Consider the following 27,213-nt stretch of genomic DNA (forward strand, 5'->3'; position numbering starts at 1 on the left):
GATGCCGGCATTGGGCTGGGGAAACACAGTAAGAAGTCTCACAACACCAGATTCAAGACCAACAGGTTTATTTGGTCGCAAACACCACTAGTTTTCAGAGCGCTGCTCCTTCGTCAGGCTCACTGACCTACGCCGGCTCCCTGTCAAACCATTGGCATGATTTGAAACTTGTCCCCCTTTTTAACCTGCCCCGTCGCACATCTTTGCCTCTCCCTATCTGAGTTGTCACCCACAACCCTGTGGCCATTCCGGCATCTTGTACATTCCCAATGGTGGCAGAGTTTGAGTTTCCACGGCCCCAAGCTCTGATTCTTCCCTCCCTGCACCTCTGTATCCTTGCTTGCCTTCTTCAAGGAGCTCTTGAAGTCTCCGTCTTCCCTGATCTAAGATCTCATTATGTGCCTCGCTATACTTTGCTTCTGTAAAGTTATGTTACATTTGAAGAGCAGGATAAATATCAAGTTGTAAAATACCAGCTGAAAATCAGACTTTTGGTAATCATTTTTAAAAATGCGCACAAAATATACAACAACAGATTTTCACTGCGACTCAGGTTTAGCTCAGGGGAATGTATCATTGGAGCCTCTTTCGGAAATGATACAATCGCGTAAAGAATTGTGGCAGAGCTGCCGTATTTGATTCTTGTCATTGGTTGATGAAACAACCTGCTTTGTAATTGGAACGGCTGGAAGATCCTTGACGCAGTGGCCCCCGTAGGTTGATGAGAAGATCAGTTTATGGGTGAATGGCCTTTTTCTATTTCTGAAGAGAAAAACTGTCTCATGACTAGTCAAAACATTCCAGCATTCTGCATTCCAGGATTTCTAAAGGGTGATCAAATATCACACAACTCAACATAACTGATTGTTAATGGTTTCTTCACCATCTCAGAATGTTGGCTCCCTTGTAGAAATGGATTTTTTTTTGTTCCCAATGACTTCATCTGTAAAGGACAAGTTCTTGACTTGTAAAGAGATTGCAATAACCTGATTAGTGTCAGGGCTCTGCTTTTTGCTAATGGGGTTAAGCAGATATGAAACCTCTGGAGAGGACCCACTCTTTGATGGCATGAGGACATCTGCGGGTCGTGTACAATGCATCTTGTGCTCGGATGAAACTTTCCACAGTCAATCAGCCTGGTTTACAACCCCAGATGACCACCTAATACGTCAGGAGGCAGAAGCAAATCCCTGAGAAATGTGAAGAGAGGATAAAATGGATGCCTCTAAGAGTGGCTTCCCAACTCATTACAATTAGGGACGGACTGATCTGTTATCCAACACTCGTGCATTTGAATCTGTTTAGAAAAAGACTACGTCCTGGCTGATATTTATTACTCAATCATAAATGAAGAAGACAGGTTGTCTGGTTATACAAGAATGACTATGCCCCTTAAATACCCTTTGGCATTTTACACGGCACCTGAAATGTTCTGAGGTCAGAGCAAGTAGCGTGTAAATGCAAGCTTCATTTTAGTTTATTTGAGACTTTGTGACCTGCCTGTTCACTCTGTGTGGTAGCATTGTTGTGGAGATACTGAATATTCATGGTTGATGGAGGGGGTGTGTGTGTGTGAAGAAGATAGTTGTGGCACAGGCACTGAGGAACTAAATGGATTTGATGTTTGTCTGCTGGGTGAGGAGATGTCTGGGGAAAGAAGGTTGTAACCTGGTCAGTGTCCTTCACCTGTGGTACACTGACCAACGGAAGTGAGGCTAACACCAAAATCAGAGTCCAATCGTAAACATGGCTGATAATGGATGGTGGGTTCTTTGACCCCTTGACGCAGGCACTGGAGTAATGTTGTTTCTGCAGTGCTCGAGCCGACCTGTGTGGCAACCAGGGAAATGAGTCATAACTAAAAGTTGCCCTGAGCAGCCGTGTCTCTGCGAAGTGCGCTGGTGCTCAAGTTGCTCCTCCAGCTTTCCTTCCTGGGATGCAGGCCAGCATTTATTGCCCTTGGTTCTCAACCCCAAAGCAACCCTCGCCCCCTCCCCACTCCCCGAAAGCAACCTCACCGTCCCCCCCTTTCCCACTCCCCCACTATCCCAAAGCAACCTCACTCCTCCTCTGGTTGGATGCTTGGGCAGTATTTTCCGCCCGCCTCCGGGATCATCCCGGACCGCCCAGAGTTGACTTGTGACCGGGCCCCCCACCCCCAAGTCTCCCAGGGTGGAATTCCGCCCACCGTGTGAAGTGAACTCCTTCAAGAGGGAGGTGTGTGGTTTTTGCCACGTGGAAGGTGGGCATTTTATTTGATATTCCCAGGGTCCGGAGAGGAAGGGAAAACAAGCCATGTTTATCCACTCGCTCCTGTCTAGACAGGAAGTGTAAAAGAGCAGAGTGCTTTTTATCAGGGGTGCAGGCTGTGGTGTGGGACATGACTATTGAAAAGGCCGCTCTCATTGTGAGCAGTCAGCTTCTTTTATATGTTCAGGTGGTGGAAATGTCAAGCATTGTGACTGATTGATTGAAAGCAGACAAGGATTTAACTTGTCCATTAACACAAACTGGCGCTTGTCTGTCGGATCCAAAGTTTCAATCCTGTCCTGCAACATTGTGCAGGTTTCGCCCTCTCTTCTCCACACTCGTCGCTCAGAAGCATTGCTGCTTTGGCGAGTTATTGACCTGCTGAAGATCACCCTGCCAGGGTACTACCAGTTTGAGTGGGAGAATTGAACAGGCCATCTCTTAGCCTCGTCCATCTTGGACAGTCGGGCAGCATGGACAAGTTGGGCCGAAGGGCCTGTTTCCATGCTGTAAACCTTTTACGACAGTCATCATTGGTGAGAGATGATTCGTGCTATTACTTTGAAGGGTATGGTCGCACAGTGGTTAGCACTGCTGCTCCACAGCTCCAGGGACCTGGGTTCAATTCCCGGCTTGGGTCACTGTCTGTGTGGAGTTTGCACATTCTCCTTGTGTCTGCGTGGGTTTCCTCTGGGTACTCCGGTTTCCTCCCACAGTCCAAAGACATGCGGGCTAGGTTGATTGGCCATGCTGAATTGCCCCTTTTGTGTTCTGGGATGCGTAGGTGAGAGGGATTAGTGGATAAATGTGTAGGGATAGTGGGGTAGGGCCTGGGTGGGATTGTAGTTGGTGCAGATAGACTGGATGGCCTCTATCTGCACTGTGGGGTTTCTATGATTCCATGATCCACATTGAAGCTTGTTTTTGTATACTGGGGGCATCATTAATGATGGCGAGCACAATCACAAAATACTGAGCTGGGAGAAGTGAAACCATGATGAAGCAGGGACCTGGCAGGGGAGAGTCAATGATCAGAGAGGCATGAGGCTTGCCCGTCACACTGCTGACACCTGCAATGGTGCTTTACCCAGGCTCAGGTGGAGTAAAGGGTCAGGGTTCCCATCAAGTTAAACTGAGGCTTCACCTGTTGTGATTTTGGAAAGCCATCTCTGCCTTTTGCGGAAGATGGAGGCATCAGATGGAGGGTGGCAGTGCCTCATCCTGTCAGTTAGTCCTGCTATCACACATTTCGATTCCCCGCTTGGCTCATTGTCTGTGCAGAGTCTGCACGTTGTCCCCATGTCTGTGTGGGTTTCCTCCCACAGTCCACAAGACGTGCTGGTTAAGTGCATTGGCTATGCTAAATTCGCCCTCAGTGTACCCGAACAGGCGCCGGAGTGAGGCGACTCGGGGGTTTTCAAAGCAACTTCATTGCAGTGTTAGTGTAAACCTACTTGTGAGACTATTAAGTACACTTGAATAACTTGAAGTTTACTTTTATTTTGAATGACCAAGCCCAAGATGGGATGCAATGCCTTGTCATCTTGGATCTGGCCTGTCCCTCCTGGGTTGGACTTGATTTGAATTGGCTTTTTAAAGAAACTGGAAGGTTTGGAGGGCTGAAGGGCCTGTTCCTGTGCTGTAATTTTCTTCATTCTTTGTACCAGTAAAAAGAAGTCCTTTACTGAGTGTGGGCCACTGTTTGAGAAGTCTTGATGAAACTAAACCCGTTCAGCACAACTGGTATTTGTCTCTCTGGATTGCCTCCTCCCATTCAGCATATCTTTGCATTCCCTTTGCTCTCGCGCTTTCCTCCGACTGTAAATTCCTGCAGTAACCACTTCCACATTCGGAGCACTCTATATCTCTCTCTGTCTCTCAGGAAAGAAATGTCTCCTTATTTCCCCATTTGGATTTATTAGTCACTATTTCAAATCTTGTATTTATGGCCCTGACTTTGCATTCCCCTTCAAGTGGAAACACTGCCAACTCTTGAGAATTTGAAAGACCTCGATCTGTTCTTTTCCACTCCAAAGATAAAAAGTCTGTTTCCACCCCCACTCCCCTCCCGTGGCCAACCTGTTTGATGAATGATAGTCACTTTAAATGCCATAAACATGACAGTACCATTGCAAACTCTGCTGGATAAAACGAGCTCAAAGTCACGTTGTCGTTTCTTTGCCAGCTCCTTCTGGAAATTTGGTGTCCTTGAAAACTAGGAAACTTCCCTCTCAATTCTCTCCTCTGATGAGCACAGTCCCAGTTCCTCCGATCATTTATTATTATTGATATCCTTCATCCCTGGAACCATTCTCGTCAGTCTTCCCCGCACCCCCTCGAAAGACTTCACATCCCCCTCAAAGCGTGGCATCTGGCCCCAGTGTTTTATCAAGGGTAACAGTTGCTAGCACGGCCGATGCAACTAACCCCCACATCTTTCGGACTGTGGGAGGAAACCGGAGCACCCGGAGGGAAACCCACACAGACACAGGGAGAACGTGCAAACTCCACATGGACAGTAACCCAAGCCGGGAATCGAACCCAGGTCCCTGGTGCTGAGAGGCAGCAGTGCTAACCACTGTGCCACCGTGCTGCTCACGGATGGTATGGTGTCCTGAGCAACATTTCTCACTACCATCTCATGATCCCGTTGCTGTTGTTGGGAACTTGTTGTCCACTGATTTAGATGTGATTTTTACAGCCGTGACTACACTTTGCAAAGTATTTGATTAGCTATAAGCCACTTCAGGACTTGCTGCGGTTGTGAAAGGCACTTTTCCAAAGCCAAATCTTTTGAATTTGTACAAGAACAATGTCAAACCACAGTGTGATTGGATTTTTTTCATAGACCCGTAGACTGGAATGTATTTGAAATTTGATGATGGTAAACAAGTTGGCAGGGAAGAAATAAATGGCCTGCGGACAAACTGCAGATCAACATAGGTTCAGTTTGCAAGCTGATCTGCAAATCTCCAACTCGGGGCCTCATCCTGTTTGTTCCAATGGCCTAGATAAAGAACTAACCCCTGTTGTGGGTACCGGCAGTTTGGTTCAACTTGGTCCTGTTCCAAGGACAGAAGTGTTTTCAAATCAAAGCCAGCTGCACTGGAGGCAACCAGAGAAGGAGCAGATAGTAACTGGGGGCTGGTGCCACTGAGGCTCAAGCAGGGTAGAAGCTGCCTTCGTCTTGCCCTCACCATCAGTGTTCAAATTGGGGAAGAGTGCTGGGGCTCCACAGACCTCCACGGCTATTGTGTGATGTTTTTTGGTGTGGTTAGCATTGCTGCCTCACAGTGCCAGGGACCCGGGTTCGATTCCCCGCTTGGGTTACTGTCTGTACAGAGTCTGCACATTCTCCCCCTGTCTGCACGGGTTTCCTTCTGGAGCTCCAGTTTCCTCCCACAGTCCGAAACACGTTAGGTGCTAAATTCTCGCTCAGTGTAACCCAAACAGGTGCCAGAATATGGCAACCAGGGGATTTTGACAATAACTTCATTGCAGCGTTAATGTAAGCCTACTCCTGACTCTTTTTAAGAAATAAAGTTAAAAGCTTTTCAGTGCACTGGATGGAGCTATTAGACTTGTGGGACCCAACAGTCTTGCGCTGAGAGAGATCGGAGAGAATATAAAGTTAGGTTTGACCCACAGCTGCAGGCCCCACTGCTAATGTAATCCTCCAAAAGAGACACTGAGAACTTCGGGTCAAACTGGGAGCGTGGGTCATATTGTGCGCACCACAGTCGCTGGTTTCAATCTCTGTGCTAAGATACTGGGCACAGGAGCATGGTTGTTAGAACTGGACTGGTAATCCAGAGGCCCAGGTGAATAATCCAGAGTTCAAATCCCAAGGGGACAAGAAAGCAACCACCATCAACATGAAACTCCGAGATTGTTGTCAAATCTTATCTGGTTCGCTCAAGTCTTTGAGGGAAGGAAATCTGCCACCCTCACCCAGTCTGGCCCACACGTGACTCCAAACCCTGATTTCCAACTCATCCCTGAAGTGACTTAGCAAGCCATACCACCACCAATTCGTCTTGAGTTCCCTGAGGGATGGACAAGAAATGTTGGTCTGGCCATTGATGCCCACACCCAGTCAATGAGTAAACCCAAAAGAATGTGAGCTTTTGCAGCCAAATCAAGGTGTTCTTGGTGTTACAGGCATATAAGAAATCCCCAGGACAGATCTGAGATATTGGGAAGAGCAAAGCATGGGGTGTGATAGAGCAGCTTGTTTTGAGGGGAGATGGATTGTGAAAAATGAATGGCTAGATTTGACTGGTTTCACTGCAGTTTGGAGCACGTGGAATGACCTTAATGGTCAGACCTCCTACACACTCGTGGAGACCTAGAAACAGGACACTCGGCCCATTGTACCTGTGCTGGCTCCTGGATTGAGCAATCCCATTCCCCTGCAGCCCTCTACAAGTCCTAGTCCCACTCCCTTTGGAAAGCTCCTGTTGATCCAATGTCTACTGTCAAAGAACAAAGAAAATGACAGCACAGGAACCTGCCCCTTCCAAGTCCTTTGAGTGTACTCCAGGTCACAACGACTCTTGGTTTTAAATACCTTCAAGCAGAGGTTCAGGGGAGATTTCAGAGGCTTTCAGAATGATGAGGGGCTTTTTGAGAAAGCAGGAATGCAGAGGTTGCTTCTTCCGGGAGTGGGTCAGTAACCAGAGCTGGGAGATTTAAAATAATTGGAAAAGAAGGCAGCCCAAACATGTTGGGTTGAGTGTCAGAGAAATTAGCAGGGTAAATATGTAGGGATATGGGGAAAGGGCCTGGTTGGGATTGTTGTCGGTGCAGCCTTGATGGGCCAAATGGCCTCCTCCTGCCCTGTAGGGATTCTATTCTGAGCTCTCCAATCTCACCATTGCTTTGTACGGTTGTAGCAAGAATCCCTTTTCTTAGATTCCATCCCTCTTGGAATGAACAAGCCAATGACTTTCAAATTCTTTGCTGTACCTGTGTGTAAACATTTTGGGATCATCCCTCTTTACTGCAGCATTCTGCTGCCTCTCCCTCTTTCCGTTTTAAAGATCCTGTTCCTCCTGTCAGTGTGAACAACCTCAGGCTTTGCCACAAGCCAGATTTTTGCTTCCACACTTAACTTAGGTGCATCACATCATTTATTTGCATCCCTCTGCAGACTCCTTGTGTCCTCCTCACAGCTTGCTTCCCTTTGTACCATCAGCACATTTGGCTGGAATAAGGTTAATCCCTTCACCCAAGTTACTTATATCATTGGGAAATAGTTGAGGCTTCAGCACTGATCCCTGTGGAGCTGCATTCACTGCGGTTTGCCAGGTTCTCCTGAACCTGATGGCTGTGAGTTGGCCAATGCTGGATTCACGCCAATGAAACACTCCCAACAGCACGAGCTCTTGTCTCGTGTGGTTGTCTTTTTTTAAATCATCTCATCGAGGGCTTTTTGGGTTGAATGGTCTGTTTCTGTATTTGGAGGACGAACACCACACACGTTTTGGAAGAACAGTCTGGAAGCTGGGAAGGATTGAGAAATAAAGCAGGAAAACCAGGATCAGAGTTGTTAGGAGCTTGAGTGAGTGCACGCCCGACCCCAGCCAGCAGGTAAATCATGCCTCATAGAATCCCTACAGTGAAAAAAGAGGCCATTCGGCCCATTGAGCCTGCATCCTCTCCGGTCCTATCCCAGTAACCCCACATGTTTATCTTGCTAATCCCCCTGACATTGGGGGCAATTTAGCATGGCCAAGCCACCTAACCTGCACATCTTTGGACACTAAGAGGCAATTTAGCATGGCCAATCCAACTAACACCCATAACTTTGGCGTGTAAGAGAAAACCAGAGCACCCAGAGGAAACCCACGCTGACACGGATAGAACGTGCCAACTCTGTGCAGTGATCCAAGCTAGGAATCGAACCCAGGTTGCTGGCACTGTGAGGCAGCAGTGCTCACCAGCGCGCCACCCTGATGTCCTGATACCCCGGTGTGACACTTCAGTCGATGTGAGTGTGGGATGCATGCCTGCCCACAATTAGAAAGGCCATTTGGCCCATTAAACATGCAATTGATGCTAATTTTACGTGGCCTATGCACTTTGACAGTTGGCGTACCAGCCAGTCGGCCAAGCTGCATTCGTGTATTTTGGATCCAGGATGGTTTGAGATAAAAGGAAAGGAAATGTTTTTGAGTGTTGAGGTGTTGTGAGCGACGCTGTCCCTTGCTTGATTGTGCGTGAGAGAGTGACTTGGCAGCGTTTAGTTTTGGTGGGAGTGTGACTGGGGCAATCCTGTAATTCCCTAAGGCAGCTTTTAGAAGCTGGTTGGAAATGTTCACCTACACCCCAGCAGTGGCCAGCCTTTCAGACAGTGTCTTTCACGTTGCATGGCCATTCATTACTATCAGTCTGAACACAGACAGTGAGCAGTTTCTCTCTCTCTCTCTCTGACATGTTAAGGGATACTGTGTTTGCTTAGCCCTGCTTGCTTTAGTCGATGCAAAGATGATCATTTTAAGGTATTTCTCCCTCTGTACGATTATATTAAATGCTAGACCATAAAATTTGGGAGCAGAATTAGGCCACTCAGCCCATCGACTCGGCTCCGTCATTCAATCATGGCTGACTTATTTTTCTTATCCCCATTCTCCTGCCTTTTCCCCATAGGTTCTCGAATAATATGGGGATCAGGGGCTATCTATGCCTGTCTTAAATACACTCAGTGACCTCTTCTCCACAGCCTTCTGCAGCAAAGAATTCCACAGATTCACCACTCTGTGGCTGAAGAAATTCCTCCTCATCTCTGTTTTAAAGGATCACCTCTTTAGCCTGAGGTTCTGCCCTCTGGTTCGAATTTTTTCTACTCGTGGCAAGATCCTCTCCACGTCCACATCTCGTCCAGGCCTCATAGTATCCTCAAAGTACACTGCAGGGTTTAACGAACTCTGCTAAGCTTAACAATTGTAGCTGGCTTCACTACATGTCAAATCAAAAGGCATGCTGGGTTACCTAAAAAAAAAATTGACTGCATTCCTGAAGGGTACACAGTGCAGGCAAACAACAGCGTAACAGGATTGTTATTGGCAAGGATTGTTTTTCTCGACAGAGACAGCCTGCGAAAAGATTGAAGTATAGTTTGGTTTTAGTGTGTTCAAGTTCAATTTAGGGTGGCACAATGATTAGCACTGCTGCCTCACTGCGCCGGAGAGCTGCATTCAATTCCCAGTTTAGGTCACTCTCTGTGCAGAGCCTGCACATTGTCCCTGTGTCTGCGTGGGTTTTCTCTGGGTGCTCCAGTTCCCTCCCACAGATGTGCTGGTTAGGTGGATTGATTGATTGTGCTAAATTGCCCCTTGGTGTCAGGGACACCTAGCTAGGGTAACTGTATGGGGTTATGGGAAAAGGATCTGGGTGGGAGTCAGGTCGGTCCACACCCAATGGGCTGAATGGCCTCTTTGTGCACTGTAGGGATTCTGTGACGGTATGAATTTAGTTTGTAGATGCCCCTCAGCTCACTGCATGAGTTTTTTTTTGTTGTAGAATCCAGTCTCCAAGTTTGCTTTTTCTGCTTTTGTCATTTTAATTTTTTTAAAAGTTCTGTTCAATGAAAGAAAACCATTTTAAAACCCGTGCCAGTGTGGTTCTCTTGGCCTCTTCAAGGGAATGAGTGGACCAACACACAGGCACTGAAGAGTTTGATGCTGTAAAATTGCTTCAATTCATTTTCCGAGTCACCACTTGGATACTGGTCAGAACTGATGGGGAATGCTAACAGGTCTGGAAAGGCTGACCCTCGGCACAATATTCCCTTCCACCATCCAAAAGAACTCCAGCTGCTTTCGGATGACTAGTCTGAGACTGTGGTTTTCTGCCTCCCACATACATTTTCCTAAAAGGCAATCTCTTTCTCATTGCACGGCGCTGTCCAGGAATGACTGGATAAGTGGAAAACATTGACCTGTAACCTCCGTGCTCCAGTCGACCTGGGACTTCCCAAAGATGTGCAGGGTACCCCTCCACACTTGGCCCGCAAAATCCCAGGGAGATTGCACAAAGTGAGGGACTGCTCCCTCACAGCGCCAAGGGCCTGGGTTTGATTCCTGTCCTTGAGTCACTGTCCAAGGAGTCTGCATGTTCTCCACGTGTCTGCGTGGGTTTCCTCCAGGCACCCGGTTTCCTCCCACACTCCAAAAATGTGCAGGTTATCTGGATTGGCCAAGCCAATTTACTCCTTTCGTGTCAGGAGGATTAGCAGGGTTAATACTTGGGCTTAAGGACAAAGGGCCTGGCTGGGATTGTTGTCAGTGCAGATTCGATGGGCTGAATGGCCTCTTTCTGCACTGTAGGGATTCTGTGAAGTTGAAACTCATGATCAGCAATTGCTCTGCACGACGAACTATCTGAATATGCGATTTCGGTTGCAAGCTTTGGATGGTTCTGACAGCGCCAATCACCCAAAGAAAGTGAGAGGAATTTCAAGCACTTGACAGACATACACAGGTACCTCCCATTGACAATACCTCACCCCTGTCTCTGCCAGCACTCCTCCCCCCCGCCCCCGTAGGCCTGAGTCGTGAGCCGCCCTCCACTGTTCTGGTGTGGCCTGCGGTGGGAGGTTGGATAAGGAAGAATAGCATGGATTTTGCGAAAAGAAAGTGGGAGCGGGTCCGTCCCAGATTACCATTTTATTTCATGGAAGTTTAGGTCCATTGCCTTGATTCAGTTTGTTTATTAGTGTCACAAGTCGGCACGCATTAATACTGCAATGAAGTCACTGTGAAAATCCCCTCTTTGCCACACTCCGGCCACCTGTCGGGGAGAATGTAGCACAGTCAATGCACCTAACCAGCATGCCTTTGACTGTGGGAGGAAACCGGAGCACCCGGAGGAAACCCACGCAGACATGAGGAGAATATGCCAACTGCCCACAATGACCCAAGTTGGGAATCAAACCCGGGTCCCTGGCGTTGTGAAGCAGCAGTGCTAACCCACTGTGCCACCCTCTATTGTTAGTGGCTGGAGTGATAGTCTCTCCTTTCCTCTCGCCCCAGGTGAACGCAAAGGACAAAATGCAATCTGATTTGTGTTGTCGACTCCTGTATTGAAGGGCTTGAGTTCATTTACCAGCTTCACAAATGCTGACTGCTCATAACAACAACATTCGCATTCATGTAGCACCTTTGGTATGGTCAACAGCCCCCAAGGTGCGTTGCAGTGAGCAGCAAAGAATTGGATGCTTTACTGAAGGAGGAGAAAGCTGTTGAGTTTTGAGTATTTAACTTGAACGCTGTGCAGGTTCGATGAAATCAAATAGACCAGATACAGATCTCCTGACAAAACCTCTGAGGAAATAGAGAGAAAGTGGGGGAGAACCACGATGTGATGAGTTAACTAGGGTACCAGGGTGGGCGAGGTGGGGGCACAAAGAGAATTTCCCTCATAATGTCCTTCAGATCCCTGGCTCAGGTTTAGAAAGCTGCAGTGTTCTGGTTTGTTCATTTCTTAGAATAGGCGTAGACAGCACTGGTCTGAAGTTGAACTTGGATTGAGCATCATTTAAAATGAACACAGCAGAAAGCGAATAAGGATTACTCAGGAGAGAGAGAGAACGATTTGCAGAGCACATCCTGATGCAGACTTGATCCAAACCTTGGACAGGACGGAACTGACTCAACAGACACTCCAACATAGGAATTCTTATCTGTGTTATTGAAAGAACTGGGCACGCACAGACTCCACCTTGGAAAAGACAACTGGGAGTTGTGTTACCGTGAGAGCTTTGTTTAGTTGTTTTTATGCGTTCGTGGGACGTGACCAACATTTATTGCCCATCCCTAGTTGCTTGTGGGCAATTGCAAGTCGACCACATTGCTCAGGAGTCACACGTAGGCCAGACACGGTAAGGGCGGCAGATTTCCTTCCCTAAAGGATATGAGGTTTTTCCTGACAGTTGTTGAGTGGTGGTCAGTAAGTTCTTAGTTACAGATATGTCTTATTGAATTCCGATTTCCCACTGCCGTGGTGGGATTCGAACCCAGGACCCTGGCTGAGTTTCTGGATCATTCGTCCAGCAAAATGCCACTCGGCCATCATCTCCCCTAAGTGATGGAGTCGGGTCCTAACAATTATTTTCTTGAGGCCTGTGCTGAGGGGAGGCTGAGGAGTCACCTCTTGTGTTGACTGGGGCTATTTCAGGTCAGGTTTGAAACAGATGTTGCCAATACCATAAGCAGGCTTGCTCAGTGCAGAATATCGGGAGATGTTATGTCAATGTGAGCCCCCCTCAGTTTTTGAACTGGATTGACTGTGGCTCGCAGGCAGAGGTGGAGTCTCAGTACCTGGGTGATTGGAACATAGCTGGACTTTGGTTGCTTTGACGACGGTGCCATATGCAGAGATTTCAGATGCAGACTTTCCTGGAAGTGTAACCTAATCCTCTGGGGTTTAGTGTGTGGAAAACGCAGCTTCACTTCTTTTGTTTGTCCTGTTTCGGGCAGCTCTGTTTGAGTTAACCTTGTCTTGGTAACACTCTTGCGATGGACAGCATGTGGCTGTGCTGTCAATGGGTTTTGGGAGAATGAAATCGCAACTATTCTCCATTTTAAACATCTGCTATCGTTTGTCGGTTGATGAAGAGGAACTGTCCGTTTCTTTATTTCATTAACATTCTTCTTTGTTCCCCCTCTTCCCCTCTCTCTCTCCTTTGTCTCTTTCACCTGCCTACCCTCCCAAGAAGTGCTGAAGTTGCTTACTTCAAGCTGTTGACTATCTCTTGTGTGTTCAAGACTGCTTCCCTTTTCCTTTTCCCTCCTGACTGAGAGAAGTTGAGTTGCATTTGACCTTTCAGTGAATGAGCATTCTTCACATACTGCTGAGAACTCAGGGATAGAAAGGTACAATCCCTCCAGTCCAGAAAAGGCCATTCAGCCCATCAAGTTTACACTGACCCTGACAGAGTATCTTACCCAGGCCCTCTTCCATGCCATATCCCCGTAATTCCACACATTGACCATGGCTAACCCATCTTGGGACACTAAGGGGCAATTTATACCCACTAATTCCATCCTTCACTCTCATTCTATGCTTTTAAAACTCTTTTAAAGTCTCGAACCAGCCTAGCTATGACTGTAATACTACATTCTGCATCCTCTCCGTTCCTTCTCTATGTACAGTATGCATTGTATAGCACACAAGAAACAATACTTTTCACTGTATACTAATACAAGTGACAATAAATCAAATTTAAAAAAAAAACAAGGACCAATCCACCTCACCTACACATCTAGGGACACTGAAGGGCAATTTAGCATGGCCATTGCACACCTAACTGACACGTCTTTGGAATGTGGGAGGAAACCAGAGCACCCAGAAGAAACCCACGTGGACACAGGGAGAATGTGCAGGTTCTGCATCGACAGTGACCCAAGCCGGGAATCGAACCCAAGTCCCTGGCGCTGTGAGAATCACACTGTGCTAACCACTGTGCCACCATGTTTAATGAGCTCCTTGAATACAAATCCTCCTGTTTTAGTTAGTTATGTCACCCACACATCTCTTCAGCTTCTTGCTCCAGGAAAATGGATGAAAGCGGGTGGACATTTGACACCATCCAGGACAAAGCAGCCCTGTTTGATTGTCACCCCATCCATAAATGTTCACTCCTTCCACTACCAGTGAACAGTTGGCAGCAGTGCGTCCCATCTACAAGGTGCACTGCAGCAACTCAGCAGGTCTCCTTCAACAGCATTTTCCACCACCTGGATCACGGGCATGGGGTGGGGCGGGGGAAGATCAGATCAGGGGGTTGAACTCCAAACTCTCTCCAGCCTCACCGCGCACTGGCCTTCTGATCTCAGGCAGACCAACTGTGCCTTTTAAATGTTTTGATTTGATTTATTATTGTCACATGTATTTATATTGAAAAGTATTGTTTCTTGCGCACTACGCAGACAAAGCATACCGTTCATAGAGAAGGAAAGGGGAGAAAGTGCAGAATGTAGTGTTACAGTCATAACTAGAGCGTAGAGAAAAATCAACTTAATAAAAGGTAGGTCCATTCATAAGCAGGGAAGAAGCTATTCTTGAGTCAGTTGGTACGTGACCTCAGATTTTTGCATCCTTTTCCCAAAGGAAGAACGTGGAAGAGACAATGTCCGGGATGTGTGGGATCCTTAATTATGCTGGCTGCTTTCCTGAGGCAGCGGAAAGTGTAGACAGAGTCAATGGATGGGAGGCTGGTTTGCATGATGGTTGGGCAACATTCATGACCTTTTGTAGTTCCTTGCGGCCTTGGGCAGAGCAGGAGCTATCCTAAGCTGTGATACAGTCAGAAAGAATGCTTTCTATGGTGCATCTGTAAAAGTTGGTGAGAGTCACAGCTGACATGCCAAATTTCCTTAGTCTTCTGAGAAAGTAGAGAAAGGTGTTGCTTTCTGTTAGCTGGTGTTTGTGCCTGCCCCAGAGTTGGGGGCAAGCTCTGGAGGTTGGCTACCTGTTTGGGAAAAGGTGTTTCTGCGGTGGTTGGCATTGCCAGTTTAGATCAGGCTGTGTTTTTTATTTATCCCAATACAATGACCAAGTACTGCAGCTACTGGCAACGTGGAATATATGATGTGGGTATGCCGGCGTTGGACTGGCGTAAACACAGTAAAAAGTCTGACAACACCAGGTTTTAGTCCAACCTATTTATTTGATAATATACTCACAAGCTTTCGGGGTTAGCCCCTTCGTCAGGTGAATGGAGAGTTCTCCATTCACCTGACGAAGGGGCTAACCCCGAAAGCTTGTGAGTATATTATCAAATAAATAGGTTGGACTAAAACCTGGTGTTGTCAGACTTGTTAATGTGGAATATAAACAGAGAAGGCTGGATATCTCAGGTTGAGCGGTGCATGTGTTTACACCTTTTATCAATGCTCCGCATAATCGTGATTTGAACTGATGACTAAGCAGCTAACTGCTGAAATCCTGTGCAAACTATCCTCAGAATTAAGCCTCTCCCAGTCTCTGCTACTGTTGTGTTATTTGCCCCGACTCCTGGTTCACCCATCATTCCAGTCTCACGAGCTCTGGTCGGACAGCACCTTGATGTCCTCACCATAAAGTTCACATTCCTCCGTGCCCTTGCCCCTCTCCAACCTCTGTTCACTTGAACTTTCCAAGAAGTCTCCTCTTCTCATTGTGGCGTCTTACACATTGTGAATTTTGTTCACAACATCCGTCAGCCCTTGCTCTTTAAGATACTCCCAGAAACCTGTGTCTGACCACTGGTCACCTGCTGTACCAGCTCCCACACACGCCCTGGCCCTGCTCTCTTCCAACTTCTTCTGTCAGGAAGATGACGCAGAGATCTGGGGTCACACACTCAAGAACAGTTTCAAGACTCGAGAGGATGGCACAGTGGTTAGCACTGCTGCCTCACAGCGCCAGGGACCCGGGTTTGATTCCCAGTTTGTGTCACTGGCTGTGTGGAGTTTGCACGTTCTTCCTGTGTCTGCGTGGGACTTCCTCTGGGTGCTCCGGTTTCCCCCCACAGTCCACAAGATGTGTGGGTTGGATGGATTGGCCATGCTAAATTGCCTCTTAGTGTCAGCGGGACTGGCATGGGGTAAATGCATGGGATCAACCCTGGGTGGGATTGTGAATTGGTGCAGCCTCGATGGGCTGAATGGCCTCATCTGCACTGTAGGATTCGATGATTGTATGTGGCTTGGTGTTGAGCGTTGTTCAATGATGCCACTATGCTGTACCTTGGGTTGTTTTAAAGGTGCAATATGAAGATAAGTTGTTATGGCTATGTGAAAAGTTGTTGGTGGCTGTATGAAGATAAGTTTGGTATTGCTGGTTTTCCAGCTCTCTTGAGGCCAACAGTATCTCAAGCTGACAAAAGGACCAAGCATTTGAGCCACTTGGCCCAGAATCTCGTCTGTGCTGTGTCAGGTGATCTCCTACCTTGTGGCCCATCTTGGATTCATTGGGGCTGGCAGGAAGACTTGTCCAGAGCTCCAAACTCAATGACTAAAAGAATTCAAAAGTGTGCAAACCATGCACGTGTGTGTGTGTGTGTGAGGACAGAGCGCAGCTATGATGGCACTGCAGTCAAATAGCTGACTGTTGCCAGTGAGAGAGAAAGCTGAATGTGAATTGGAGCAAGGTGATGACTGTCGGCAGTGTTAAACTCTGCTGGAAGCCTCTCCCCAGTGTCCTGGTCAGCACATTGACACTCTCAGCCAGCATCACCAATATGTGTCCTCATTGAGTGTTTTGGAAGCTTGCTTGTACTGTGTTGCTTTGGGATGTTCTGTAGCTGTACAAGACACTAGGTAAATGCAAGTTGCTTCTTCATCTCTGTCTCATGTTTGTCTCCTTATTGAAGGAGAACAAAACATGGATCACAGAATCCCTACAGGACAGAAGGAAGCCATTCAGCCCATTGAATCTGTGCCAACCCTCCACCCATCCCCAAGACCCCATACATTGACCTCACTAACCCTTTAACCTATGCTTTCTTACAGGACAATTTAGCATAGCCAATCCACCGAACCTAAAGTTTATTTTTTGGTGTCACAAGTTCGTTTACATTAACAGTACAATGAAGTTAGTGAGAAAATCCCTTAGTTGCCACACTCCGGCACCTGTTCGGGTACACTGAGGGAGAATTGAACATGGCCAATCCATGTAACGTATGTTTTTGGGTTGTGGGAGGGAACTGGAGCACCCGGAGGAAACCCACGCAGACATGGAGAGAATGTGAGATCTTCCATTTGGCTTTCCGAAGGACAGTGCCATTTGGATTGTGAGAAAGGTGAATCGTAGTGCATTCTAGTCCCGGCGCGGCAGGGTGGTTCACACTGCTGCCTCACAGCTCCAGGGACCCAGGTTCGATTCCCGGCTTGGGTCTGTGTGGAGTTTGCAAGTTCTCCCCGTGTCTGCGTGGGTTTCCTCCCACAGTCCGAAAGACGTGCTGGTCAGGTGCGTTGGCCATGCCAAATTCTCCCTCGGTGTACCCGAACAGGCACTGGAGTGTGACAAGTGGGCGGGATTTTCGCAGTAACTTAACTCCAGTGTTAATGTAAGCTGACTTGTGACACCGATAAATAAACTTCAAACTTGGGCCCCCTTCAGTGTCTGTCTCCCTCTCTCCATCCTTTTATGCTGAAGCCATTGATGAGGGGGTGGGGACACATTCACCTGGCTCGTGAAAGCTCCAGTACTGAGAGGAGGGGTGAATCGAAACTTAGTTCGTTGCTTTATTTCCACACAAATATTGGTGGTGGCAGTGGGAAAGGAGCGGGCGCTCTCTCTCTCTCTCTCTCTCTCGCTGTCAGCATGCCAATGCGTTGTGCCCACTGCCTGTGACTTGGCAGTGCCTGTTCTGAATGCTGAAAACTGCAGGGTGAAGTTTGGCAGATCCAACTGAATTGGAGAAACCTGTTTCCTTGTTGTCCCTGAGTTTTTTTGGGAGGTGTGTGAGGGTTTCGGACTCTGAAAGCCAGTGCAAAAGCAGTGCCAAATGCTGCTGCTGTTGTTGTTGTTGTTTCCCACCCTAGCTTTTTTTTTCCCCCTCTCCCCACCAACCCCCCCACCCCACGCCGCCCCCTTTCTTGACTGGTTTGGGGTTGCGGTGGATTGAAAAGTGATCGCGCAAGCGGCCTCTTGGGGAATAAAATACACTCGTTCCGGCGTGGCATAAAATGAGGAAATTAGGAAGGCAGGCGGGCGAGCGGAGGGGAGGGAAAAGAGCGGCTTGCCTCGCCTGCAAGACTTGTACACTGGCACGAGTGGGGGTTGGGTTGGGTTGGGGGGGAGGGTGGGGGGGGGGGCAGTGCGCACAGAGAGAGAGAGAGAGAGAGAGAGAACAGCTGAAAGGAGAGCAGGGAATCTCTGTGGGGGTAAAACATGTTTGAATAGAGCTTTGCTAACCCTTTATCCAGCTGGCTTCCTTCAACCATTGTTCCTGACTCAGGAAAGCAATCTGAAGCCCTCGGGCAGTCTCACTCACTCACTCACACTCTCTCTCTCTCCCCACCTCCCCCCCCCCCCCCTCACTCCCTCCCACACAAAACTTAAGGCCATCTCCAGCGTTTCCACATGGCTGTGACACTCACTTGATGGGGTTATTAGCCACACAAGCCCGCACTCAGCAGCAACACAAAGGGACGGACTAATCACCGCTTCCTTCTGCTGAGAGATGCCACAGGGCCTGGGGTCCAAGCTGACTTGGGTTGAAGTGTGGTTTGAGTGATTTCCCTCCCACCCACCCCCCATCCCTTCTCCTCTGGGTGAAAATGCTTTGCTGCAGTCAGACTGAGAGGCCCAATGAAGAGCCCTCTCAGAGGGAGATGGGAGACTCGAGTCAAGTCACCTGGAGGGGGTGGGGGGGAAGGTTTAGAAACCGCTCTGAACTTTTGATTGGACTGAAGGACATGGTTAAAGCTGAGGTGACGCAGGATCACATTCCTTCACACAGACGCACACTCAAATCGTGTTAATCTGCAACTTTCTCCTGCAAAAATATGCTGTCCTTCGATAAAAAAACATTCCAGAGCTTGAGGTGGATGTGCAGCTTTTTTATTTCCTAGAATCCCTGCAGTGCAGAAGGAGGTCGTTTGGCCCATCCAGCCAACACCGACTCAGCAGCAGAGCATCCTTTCCAGGCCCACTCCCTGTTCCCAGTTTCCATAACCCCACACACCTCCCACTCTAAATCCTCCTGACCGACGTAGCTTGGGACTGACTCAAAGGAGCAATTTTAGCACGGCCAATCTGCCTAACCTGCACATTATTAATCACAGTTTTGCATCTCCTCCAATTTCACCTTTTGTCTCCTGTCCCATTACCATCTCTTTGTGCCTTGCACCCATCACCCTTTTCGTCACTTAATATCGCTGACTTCCATCCTTATCAGGGAACTTGTTACTTGGCCAGATTCCCTTCATTCCCGTTTCTGTGCTTGCTGATATCTTCAATTCTTCCCAGTTCTGATTTTAAAAAGTGTCAGCGAGCTGAAATGTTAGCTCTGTCTCTGTCTCTCCTTCTCTTTCTGTGTGGATTTGTCAAGCCTACTGAGTGTTTGAGATTGGATTTGATTTATTATTGTCACGTATTAACAGACGGTGAAAAGTATTGTTTCTTGTGCGCTTTACAGACAAAGCATACCGTTCATAGAGAAGCAAAGGAGAGGGTGCAGAATGTAGTGTTACAGTCATAGCTAGGGTGTGGAGAAAGATCAACTTAGTGCAAGGTCAGTCCATTCAAAAGTCTGATGGCAGCAGGGAAGAAGCTGTTCTTGAATCAGTTGGTCCGTGACCTCAGACTTTTGTATCTTCTTCCAGAAGGAAGAAGGTAGAAGAGAGAATGTCCGGGGTGCCTGGGGTCCTTAATTATGCTGGCTGCTTTGCACTTGGGAAGTGTAGACATAAGAACATTAGAACCAGGAGCTTAGAACCAGTAGGCCATTGTGCCCCTCGAGCCTCTTCCACCATTCAATAAGATCATGGCTGATGTTTTCGTGAACTCAGCTCCACTTAGTCGCCTGTTCACCATAACCCTTAATTTCCTTACTGTTCAGAAACTTACCTATCCTTGCCTTAAAAAAACATTCAATGAGGTAGCCCCAACTGCTTCACTGGGCAGGGAATTCCACAGATTCACAACCCTTTGTGTGAAGAAGTTCCTCCTCAACTCAGTCTGAAATCTGCTCCCCCTTATTTTGAGGCTATGCCCCCGAGTTTGCGGTTCACCCACCAGTGGAAACAACCTCCCTGCTTCTATCTTATCTATTCCCTTCAAAATCTTGTACGTTTCTATAAGATTTCCCCTCATTCTTGTGAATTCCAATGAGTATAGTCCCAGTGTACTCAGTCTCTCCTCATCAGCCAAACCTCTCACCTCCAAAATCAAACTCTTGAATCTCCTCTGCACCCCCTCCAGTGCCAGTATATCCTTTCTCAAGTAAAGAGACCAAAACTGTACACAGTACTCCAGGTGTGGCCTCACCAGCACCTTATACAGCTGCAACATAACCTCGCTGTTTTTAAACTCCATCCCTCTGGCAATGAAGGACACAATTCCATTTGCCTTCTCAATTACCTGCTGCACCTGCAAACCAACACCTTGAGATTCCTGCACAAGGACACCCAGGTCCCTCTGCACAGCAGCATACTGCAATTTCTTACCATTTAAATAATGGTCCATTTTGCTGTTATTCCTACCAAAATGGATGACCTCGCATTTACCAACATTGTACTCCATCTGATAGATCCTCACTCATTCACTTCGACTATCAATATCCCTTTGCAGACTTTCATATCCTCTGCACACTACAGATGCCTTTGTCTTCTGTATTTTTTTAATGTGGGATATCCAGTGCCTGCAGTATTTTGCTGCTGTGGGATTATTTGGGGAGAGCAGGGATGAGCGTTATTGAGCCAAGGCAGGTCAGCAGATGGCAGCTGATTTATATCTTGACAAGAATGGAAAGGGAGAGCCCAAGTGCGATTTCCAAATCTACCCTCCCTTGCCATCAAAAACTAACTTGACCAACTTGGCTTGATTTAACTTGGCTCTCATCATCTCCAGAATCGGTTTCCAAAATTGTACAGCTGAGTAATTTTGCTGATGGATTAAAACCACGGGGTGGCACAGTAGTTAGCACTGCTGCCTCACATGCCAAGGACCCGGGTTCAATTCCCGGTTGGGCCATTGTCTGCACGGAGTTCTCACTGCGTCTGTGTGGGTTTCCTCCGGGTGCTCCGGTTTCCTCCCACAGTCCGAAAGACGTGCTGGTTAGGTGCAACGGCCGTGCTGAATTCTCCCTCAGTGTCCCCGAACAGGCACCGGAGTGTGACGGTGAAGGGATTTTCACAGTAACTTCATTGCAGTGTTAATGTAAGCCTACTTGTCACACTAATCAATAAATTTGAGAGTGTAAATCAATTGCTTGACGTGGGCTGTCCTGGTAAACCTGAGTCAGTGAGCTTATCCCAATGCACCCAAACCTGGGTGCTCATCCCTCAAACTAAGAAACTTGGAGGAGTAATTTGATCTAAGTTTTTAAGGTATTTGGGGAAAGTTAGTGTCAGTACAGAGAAATTGTTTCCACTGCTTGGAAAACCGAGCGTTAAGAGGCATGGTCAACATTGGAACCCATTCTTTCAGGAGTGAATGACGAAAAGGTTCCACGTACAAAAGGGCAGTTGCAGTCTGAAATTTATTTCTGCAACCTACAGTTAGTGTGAGAACAACCATGAATTTGGAAGCTGAGATTGTTCTGTTCACTCGTTGTCTGGAGGGAAACAGGGCCAAAGTGGGTATATGAAGTGAGCTTGCAGTGAATGGTGGAGCAGGCTGGAGGGAGGTCCTCCTCCTGGGGTCAGCTCCATGCAGCCGATGGGTGTGTGGCCACGCAGAAATCACCAAGGCGCGCACACACCAGTGAAAGAGCCAAGGGAACTTGGGTCACAAGCTTCAGCTACGGTTGTTGGGGCAAGAGTTCTAACATTGGCCTTGGAGCTTAGTCATTAGGATGGTGAAAATGGAAACTTTCTGCCCCTTCTGGAAGTGTGTTCGGAGAGATGTTGGATGAGAAAGACTGAGGCTGATGATAACGGCCACTCCCATTGGTGAGAAACAGCCACCCCCTCCCCTTCCATCCACCCACATAGATACACAAACAAAACATACACCCATGCACACAAACCCACCCACCCACGTGTGTGCACACGTATATCCCCACCCTGACACCCCCCCTCACACAAACGCATGAATGCGCGCGCACACACAGCCACATACACTCACATACATACACACACACACTGACATGCACAGGTGCACACCACACATGCACACGCACGCCCACACACATACATATATTACGTGCATACATGCACAGACACATATCCCCACCCCCACATGCACGCGCACACACACACACACACACACATATATATATATATATATATGCATATGGACACACACACACATGCACAACCCCCATCAAGCCTCCCAGGTGAGTGGTGATTTCCTGGATCCCAGTGAGGAGAGGAAGAGTGAACTGGATCTCGTGTTGATTTATACTTGAGGACAGTGGGTCAATTCCCCTTTGCTGCCACAAGCAGTGTGGGGGTCAGTGGCAGGACCTTTGCATTCCTCCTCTTCCTGTCGGAATGACCCAGCAGATAGTCCTCAACTCAGCCTGACGAGAGGCCAGGCCATGCCCAGGCTCATGACAGACGGAACATTCTTCTCTTGTGGTCTCGAATTTGGTGATTTTCAGCCCTCGCTGCTGATCTGGAATTTGAATTGTCACTCCAGTGTCCACGGAATTGAAGGTGATCATTTTATAACAAGCCTTTGACCCAAGCTGAAAGAGTTGGCTGACCTGTTAACGCTGGACGATACGATTGCTGCAAATAGGCAAGGAAATGATTGGCTGTATCCCTGTGAGATTTACTCAGCAACACATCAGCTCCACACTGATGAACAGTAAGAGAAAAGAGCCATAATAACCTGTCAGGTGAACATAACAGGCCATAAAATGCTTGGACAAACATGGGTAGGAATCGGATTAGTCCAGTCCACACAGTGCCATCTGGTGTGGATTATTGACTGATGGTCAACAAGGAAGCTGTGATTTGGAGGAAAGCTGAGAGTTGATCTTGTTGGAGCACTGAATGTTGCACAAACCATTCTCTTACCTCGCCACCATCTCCAGGGCGGCAAAGCACCAGCAAAGTGCTGAGGAACGGGAGGTGTGAGTATCACCTATTTTCCTGCTGCTAAAACAGGACAGCAGTAACCGAAGTTGTGCTGAGTTTCACTGAAAAATAAGTGGAACGTTCTGCTGGTGGACTGTGTGCCCTTAATCCTTTCAGAGTAAACTGTGCCTTCATTGAATGGGATGTGGACATTGTTAGCATGCTCGGCATTTATTACCCATCCTTAATTAACCTGAGTGTCATGCCTGGTGATTTCAGAAAGCATTTAGGAAATGTCAACCACATTGCTGTGTGGCTGGAGTCACAGGTAGGCCAGACTCAGTAAGGACAGCAGATTTCCTTCCCAAAGGGTTTGGTTTGGTTTGATTTTGATTTTGATTTGATTTACGTGTTAACATACAGTGAAAGGTATTTTTTTCTTGCACACTCTCAGACAAAACATATCATTTGTACAGAAGGAAAGGAGAGAGTGCAGAATGTAGTGTTAACAGTTATAGCTAGGGTGTAGAGAAAGATCACCTTAATGGAAGATTCAAAAGTCTTGACAGCAGCAGCGAAGAAACTGTTCTTGAGTCGGTTGGCACGTGACCTCAGACTTCTGTATGTTTTTCCTGAAGGTGAGAAAAACCATGTCTGGGGTGCATGCGGTCCTTAATTACGTTGGTTGCTTTTCCAAGGCAGCGGAAAGTGTAGACAGAGTCAATGGATGGGAGGCTGGTTTGTGTGATGGATGACCTTATGTATGGTCTGATGGCGTAGTGGTCAGCACTGCTGCCTCACAGCGTTAGGAACCCGGGTTCAATTCTGGACTCAGGTCACAGTCTGTCCAGAGTTTGCATGTTCTCCCCATGTCTTAAATGGGTTTCCTCAGCGTGCTCTGGTTTCCTCCCACCGTCCAAAGATGTGCGTGTTAGGTTGATTGGCCATGCTAAAATTGACTCGAGCGTCAGGGGATTAATGGGAATAAGGCCTCGGTGAGACTGTGGTCAGTACAGACTCGATGGGTCGAATGGCCTCCTTCTACACAAGAGGGATTCTATGATTGTGTGACATTGGTGAAGCAGATGGGTTTTTCTATGACAATAGTTTCATATTCACCATTATTGCGAGTAGCTCTCGATTGCAGATTTTATGAACTGAATTGAAATTCCACCAGCTGCCGTGGTGGGATTTGAACTCATTAGCCTGAGGCCTCTCTGGCTTAGTAGACAAGGCCACCAGCTCCCCAATATTTTGCCAACGTGTGTACCCATTCTTGGCTTGTCAAGTGCAAGTGGGTGAACTCATGTGGCAGATACCATCTTATTTTGGACCCTTGCTCCTTCGGATCGAAGCTCAGTGAAAAATCTGATTGATAAATGGGGTCGGATCGGGGTGCCGGGGGATTGCTGGTCTTGCAAGATGAATGGAGGACTGAGCAAACAATGGAGACGATGGTTAGCAACCCAACCTGATTTGTTTTCTGACCATCAAATAAAGAAGCAATAAACTCAGCAGGCCTGGCAGTGTGTGAAGAGAGAGGAAGACAAGAATTAATGTTTCCCGTCCACACGAATATAATAACAACATAACAACTAGGAGCAGGAGTAGGCTGTCTGGCCCCTTGAGCCTGCTCCACCATTCAATAAGATCATGGCTGATCTTTTCGTGGACTCAGCTCCACTTAGCTGCCTGCTCACCAGAACCCTTAATTCCTTTACTGTTCAAAAATTTACCTATTCTTGCCTTAAAAACATTCAATGAGGTAGCCCCAACTACTTCACTGGGCAGGGAATTCCACAGATTCACAACCCTTTGTGTGAAGAAATTCCTCCTCAAGTCAGTCCTAAATCTGCTTCCCCTTATTTTGAGGCTATGCCCCCTAGTTCTGATTTCACCCACCAGTGGAAACAACTTCCCTGCTTCTATCTTATCTGTTCACTTCAAAATCATATATGTTTCTCTAGGGTCTCCCCTCATTCTTGTGAATTCCAATGAGTATAGACCCAGTCGACTCAGTCCATCCTCATAAGCCAACCCTCTCAACTCCAGAATCAACCTCGTGGATCTCCTCTGCACCCCCTCCAGTGCCAGTAGATCCTTTCTCAAGTAAGGAGACCAAAACTGTACTCAGTACTCCAGATGTGGCCTCACCAGCACCTTATACAGCTGCAACATAACCTCACTGTTTTTAAACTCCATCCCTCTGGCAATGAAGGACAAAATTCCACTTACCTGCTGTACCTGCAAACCAATTTTTTGTGATTCATGCAAAAGGACTATTTAAATAATAGTCCATTTTGCTGTCATTCCTACCAAAATGGATGACTTCACATGTCGCAACATTGTACTCCATCTGACAGACCCTCACTCAGTCACTCACTGAGACTATATGACCTTTGTAAGAACTCTGATGGCTATAGCTGGTAGGAATCACTTTGCTCAGCAGAGTTCAACAAATGGCACCCCTGGCAGTGTGGCACCCCCAACAGTGCAGCAGCAAGAGAGATGATCTGGAGTGAGAGTGCAACCCTCAACTTTGACAGAATCATAGAATCCCCACAATGTATAAGGAGGTCATTTGGCCCATCGAGCCTGCACCGACCACAATCCCACCCAGACCCTATCCCCATAACCCCAAGTATTTACTGTGCCAATCCCCCGACACCAGGGTCAATGTAGCATGGCCAATCCACCTCAGCTGTACACCTTTCGTACTGTGGGAGGAAACTGGAGCACCCGGCCCCGAACCCCAATCCCTGGTGTTGCGAGGCAGCAGTGCTAACCGGTGTGTCACCGTGCTGCCCCTTCCTTCATACCCAGTGAGCCACAGCCCATTCAGCTTGAGTTATTCCACCCTGGGGGACACTTCAGACACCGCACCCCCCCCCTCCACCTCCTGACTGAAAATCATGAAATCTGAGGGTTCAACAAACAGCCACCCCTGAATGGGTGGGAGAGAGAGAGAGAGCGGTGTTGGGAAGGTGTAAGCTTTTAGTTTGGGGTATTGTTGAGTGTGTGAAGCCAGTGTGTGTGTGATGTAAGGAGAATAACAGATTGCAGTGTCAGTGGGAGAGATGCCCAGCCTTCGTCTTTTTGGGAAGCGTGTGTTTTTTTTTGCTCTGAGTGTGGGGGTGAGCGGAAGAGGGATGTATGTTAGAGAGATCACTGACTGGAGTACACACACATATATACATACACAGGATTGAGTTACTGCGCACCATTCCAAACACTTGGGCAAGAACAAATTCTGAAGCACAAGGAAGGATTTTGATTAAAATTAAAATCTACACCCCCCCCCGCCCCTTCCCAATCTCTTTCCGCGGATGTGTTGGGGGAAGAGACAGCAGCGTACAGTTTGAAATAGTCCCCCTCTCCTCTCCACTTCTGCACAAGATCCAGCCAACAACTTTCGTGTGTGTGAGTGGGTGGGTGAAAAGGAGGAGCAGAGAGCTTGCAGCGTTTTCAGATGTGAGTGGCTGGTTGCTTGAACGTGGTGTGGAGATGCTAGCCAGCGTGTGACTCGCTTGCAATCAAACTCTTCCAACTTGGGGCAGTCGGAAAGAATTGGAGGAGGGAAACCAACTGGAGTTTGGATCTAAGGCAGAAGGAGAGAGAGAGAGACGCACACAAAGTATCGAGGCTGGAGTTGGGAAGAAACGGATTCTTGTCTGTGTGTTTGTGTGTGTGGAGGGAGAGAGAGAGAGACGCTGAGGCTTGAATTATCCCAATCTTTTGTGTTTGGAGAGTGAGTTTTCCATTCGGAAGGAGCCCCGGATTGTCTGGCTTTTCAGCTCCCTTTGTATTGGGACTGAGTAGTGGAGATTGGAGCAGTGCTGAGTTTCGCCCCCCCGCAACCCCACTTTCCCTGGCTGTGTATACACACAGCATCTTGTCCCCCTGTGTGAGCAGAGACCAGGAACAGCAGCTCAGAGCAGAGCCCGCCGACACACTGCGGAGGGAGGGAGGGAGGAAGCAGCACTCCCCTCGCTACACCTTGCCTTTCTGCTTGCTTCACTGAGCCAAGAGGAATTCGCTTGGAGCCGGAGCATCACACTGTGTGGACAGGTAACTCCCAGCTGTGCGCTATTCGCCCACGGTGGGATGCACTCTCCCACCAAAAGTTCTTACTTCATTCATTTTTTTTTCTCCTTTCCCCCACCGAATCCTCCACCCCAGATTACCAGCCTCTAGAAAGACAGGAATTCAACATGTTCATTGCATGAGTTAATTTCAGATCTGTCTGGTTATTTTAGAAGGGGATTGAGACACAAACCCTCAT

General features: G+C 47.8%; 1 protein-coding gene across 3 annotated transcripts in view; it reads left to right on the top strand.

Annotated features, from left to right (window-relative positions):
- Nucleotides 1-27,213, top strand: part of LOC145361334 (fibroblast growth factor receptor 1-like) — a 196,801-nt gene that overhangs the window by 43,416 nt on the left and 126,172 nt on the right. For 2 of the 3 annotated variants that reach the window (XM_080216996.1, XM_080216994.1), the window contains exon 1: nt 26,787-26,999. The exons of the other annotated variant lie outside the window; for it this stretch is intronic. The gene's annotated coding sequence lies outside the window, so the exon portion shown is untranslated. Of the gene's footprint in view, nt 1-26,786; nt 27,000-27,213 lie in introns of those variants that run through there. 3 annotated transcript variants of the gene reach the window in all.

Source organism: Carcharhinus amblyrhynchos, chromosome 34 (assembly GCF_965287045.1).
Source record: "Carcharhinus amblyrhynchos chromosome 34, sCarAmb.v2.hapA, whole genome shotgun sequence".
Classification (NCBI taxonomy): Eukaryota; Metazoa; Chordata; class Chondrichthyes; order Carcharhiniformes; family Carcharhinidae; genus Carcharhinus; species Carcharhinus amblyrhynchos.